Raw genomic sequence first — 4,486 nt, 5'->3', positions numbered from 1 at the left:
ACAAAACGTATGGCTGGGGTAAAAATATTTATGGTGATCAGCATCTTCCTCTCGCTTCGCTGTTAAGATGTCAACGCGGCGCTACGCAACGGATGATTTATACTACTACCATGTTTTTTATGTTGGGTCTGAGAAACTAGAGAATTGATGCCTCTTTGCCATGCCAAGAGTATTCTAGGGATTTCTTATGAATATACTGTATGTAATATGGGATGGCTATTTTGATTAAGAGATCAATTTTTATGCAGGTTTATCTACACTCTTCTCAGCCTGGGAATCATCGTGCGCTTGCTGACCTGCTCGGGCCACATCGCCGCAGAAACTGCAAACAGCCCCTGCCTGTCTTGTGCGGCCATGTTCCATCTCATGGGCGAGCCGATGCTACCGCCGAAACCGCTGGAGGCACTATCAGGGGATCTCAGGAGACTGCACGACCATGTGTTGTCGACTGAGAAAAGCCTACTAGCCTCGAAGGATCCAGGATATCCGACATACGCAGCTCGTGTGCCTGAGGGGAAGTGCTACGTCGACACATGGCGGTTTGACCATATCTTTGAGATGTTTTTGACAAGGCGGCTCGATTTTACAGTCGTCCGCCTTTCTGCACTACATATGAGCTCCGTCATGAAGAGAGAAGAAGTCTCGCAAGTCTGTGTGGCAGATCCATACTACATGCACGAGTTTGTTTCGAGTCTCAGCGGCTTTGAGCGTGAAACTCCTATGGAGTACCTCCAAAACATCATGGTACAGAATAAGGACCAGGGATTTGTCCTCCTGCCTTATCATCCAAAGTAAGTCAATTCCGTACAACCCTTTCGTACACTTCAATCATTCCTTCTCGCTCATATGGAGAATAATTTGAGGTGTCTTTTCCCCGCAGCAATGGGCGCGCCGTCCTTATCGTTCTTTACCCGCGAGTCTCCCACGCCGTGTATTTTGACCCTACCAGAGACTACAAGAAGAAGGACTACACCCACATAATGAATATTCTAGATAATGCTCTCCAAGGCACCAGCATTAGGGGTGGCCACCTGCAGATCAGGAAACAAAGGAACAAGAAGTTGGGTTTCTCGCATAAAACTAACTTCTGCTGCATCCATGTCCCAAAACCAAGCAAGAAAGATGGATTGTACCTCCTCCATCTCATGATTGAGTTCAACACGGATCACCAAAAGCTTCGTATGACAACAAGAAACGATGATCATATCCGCAAGTGGGTAAAATCTCATGGAGAAGCAGATTATAAACTTAGAGATGACTTCTTTCGCATCCAAAGGGACATTACGCCGATCATGATGAAAGAAGTCGTTGATGAGAAGGGGATGTTCCACCACGGCCCTATATCGCGAGCTAACGTCCGAACTCGCATAGGCATGCAATGTCATGACATCACACCGTTCAAGAAGCTAGGGTCCATCCTTGATGATATGGAAGGATGGAACTTCTAGTGATGTACGATGTCGATGATGATGATATGTGTCGGTCGAACTTGTATACTTTCTGTAGCGATTAAACTTTGTGATGTCCATGGTCCCTGCCAAACTTGCGTAACACTACTTTGTTAGTTTGGGTACGATGGCATGCGTACCTCTAGTTAATTAGTTTGTGTACTATATGTTGCATCTAGTTGCTAACCCTTTCTTTTTTGTGTTGCTCTAGTATTTTTTATTGCATATGATCGTACATTCTCTTGATGAAGATGCATCTCTAACAGGTACCTAAATTCTAGATGGTGAAGGAGTGCTATGTCGTGTACGAAGGGAAGGTTCCGGGAGTCTACGGCGAGTGGTATGAGTGTCAGGCGCAAGTGGTGGGGGTCTCGGGCACCAGCCATAAAGGCTTGAAAAGCAGACAAGAAGCACAAGCTAGTTACTTGAGGTTCATGCTAGCGCGAGAGAGGCCTCATAACCGCCACCTCATGTACTGCATAGTTCCGCTATCACTCATAGTGATAGCACTTCTTGCGTATATCATTGTTTAGATGGATGATATTGTAGTTGCAAGTATTCTGAGACTTGCATGTATCGCTATTTTCGAGATGATAACGAGAGACCACTTTGTGTTGGATGATGATTATGATGAGACTATTTGTATGTATATGCTATGATTACATTTGTGGTCTCGCAACCATTTGTATGTGCTAAAGATTCTTGTATAAAGCTTGTTCAAATACAAAACAAATATGCAGAAAAAATAAAAAAAAATAATAAAATTAGCAGTAGCGAGTGGAGAAAAGTTAGCAGCAGCGTGGCGCACCAAAGCGCGCTAGAACTATTAGCAGTAGCGAGCTTTCACACAACCCGCTGCTGCTACGCTTGTATAGCACTAGCACGGGCTGACACGCGCTGCTGCCACAGCTTAGTTGTAGCGCCGTATTAGTAGAGCGGGTTCCCGTGCTACAGCTATACCTAGAACCCACGCTGCTGCTAGCCTTTTCCCTAGTATTGTGTAAGCGCTGGAAGGTGTGCTGTGGTGTAGAGTGACCTCGGCGTAGTACTCGTACAGCGAACCGGCCAGGTGCTCCCGATACACCTCATACACTGGATCAGCGCCCTCTAGATAGAGTCATCGCCACACGTTCTGAAGCAGGTGTGGCGATGTGTACGGGGCTGGCTTGGACTGGTACATGAACGGAATTGGAGCCATCTACATGTTAGTAATAACAACAAATAAAATGCATGCAATGCAACAATCAATTTCTACTACTACCAGCACTCATACTAAGCTAACTACCGTTCATCTAGCACATCGACGGTCTAGCGTTCCCTAGAGGTAGTGCGGCTCTGATACCAAGCGTTGTGGCACCCCGACTCAGAGCAACCAGTTTACCTTGCATTGCCAGCCCAGAGATCCAGTCTTCTGGAAACACACAACAACTTGGTATAGAAAACAACTGCTTTATTTATGTTAGCAGAACATTGGTCTTATATTACATCAAGTAGCGAGGCCAACCGGCACGTACGGTGCGGCCAAACAGTATGTACATTATTTAATGAACATGAAAGGGGCCTCGATCACGATAACTTAATGGCAGCGGAACGATGATGAAGTGGTACTCCATAGCACAGGGACATCGATGTGGACACGATATAGACACGGGAAGCTCTCTGATCCGATACAACTTGCCTGAAATCTGGCATGACACATCAGGTCAGTACATTGAATGTACTTGCAAGCTCACAACAAACATAATCATAATGACAAACAATATCATGACAATTAATCAGATTAAAGCAATGCAACATGATGCTACTGACGCTGTGAAATCACTTGTGCACTGAGTCACTCGGACTCTCTTATCAGACAGGTTACCTCGTAACCGAGCGGTGAACATACCTGGATCACAAACGAAACCACCATTTTGATTCGCACAATGATCACACTCATGATCCCACCAGTCATCACATAACCAGTGCCACCAATAAGCTTTTAGTGTGCATGATTATTTATTAATGTTGATCCATGGTGTGACTTACTTACGAGCTATGTCCATAACCGAGGAAGCGGCTATCGATAGATTAAATACACTCTACAAAGGTATCGCACTTTACCCACACCACGGAACCCATGGCCTCGTCATCCCATTTGGGTGGACCAACGGCATTCCAACGAAACCCTTCCATTGTCATGGCACTCTCCCGGCCACTCCAACCAAATCCCCACTGGGCTAAGTCATGGGTGGCCACGTGCCTACCAAAGGTATCAACGGCCACCTTCGTGGCAAAAACGGTCCCAAATGGGGACAAGGTACCATAACAACAAATGGGCACACAAGGTTATGTCTGCTTACCGGCCCACGGTACCGCACGCCCATAACCTTCCCTCGTTGGAGGCACCGGCGAGAGGCATGGCAATGGACCGAATCAAGACCTCCCCATAAAGGTAAATGTGGTCGCACTGGGAAAAGCTCGATTCAGTGGCACCATGACTCGATCAACATTATGTTCAAGTTGGATTAACACCAGGTTTACTTGAAGATAAAATAACTCGAGTCATCATATGCCATGATCATGCAACTATTCGACATGCAACACATACCACTCAAAGTGATAGATCAACATCATCAAAACTCTTTACTTGCACTACTCATCACTTAAACATTACTGGTTCTACTTCACTTGTTCTGAGCATTCATCATTTTAATTATCCCATAATATATTAACATCATTTTTATCATAAAAGAATCTACCATAATTTAAAAAAGCATAATCACTTCAGTCGAAATTTCTTCTACTGACTTAAAATAGCACCATAATAAAGCAATTCAAGCATGGCAAAGAGCAATATACATTTAAATAATTTAAATGCATGAAAATAACTCATATTCAAGTTGGAAAAATCATATATATTGAAATGACACCATCCAACTATTGGTGTTTGAGGGAGTCCTGGATTAGGGGGTGTTCGGGTAGCCGGACTATACCTTCAGCCGGACTCCTGGATTATGAAGATACAAGATTGAAGACTTCGTCCCGTGTCCGGAGGG

Source organism: Triticum urartu, chromosome 6A, assembly GCF_056163025.1.
Source record: "Triticum urartu cultivar PI428250 chromosome 6A, HENAU_Tu73, whole genome shotgun sequence".
In the NCBI taxonomy this organism is placed as follows: Eukaryota; Viridiplantae; Streptophyta; class Magnoliopsida; order Poales; family Poaceae; genus Triticum; species Triticum urartu.
The sequence above is the reverse complement of the archived record's forward strand: the minus strand, read 5'-3'. Positions refer to the sequence as shown.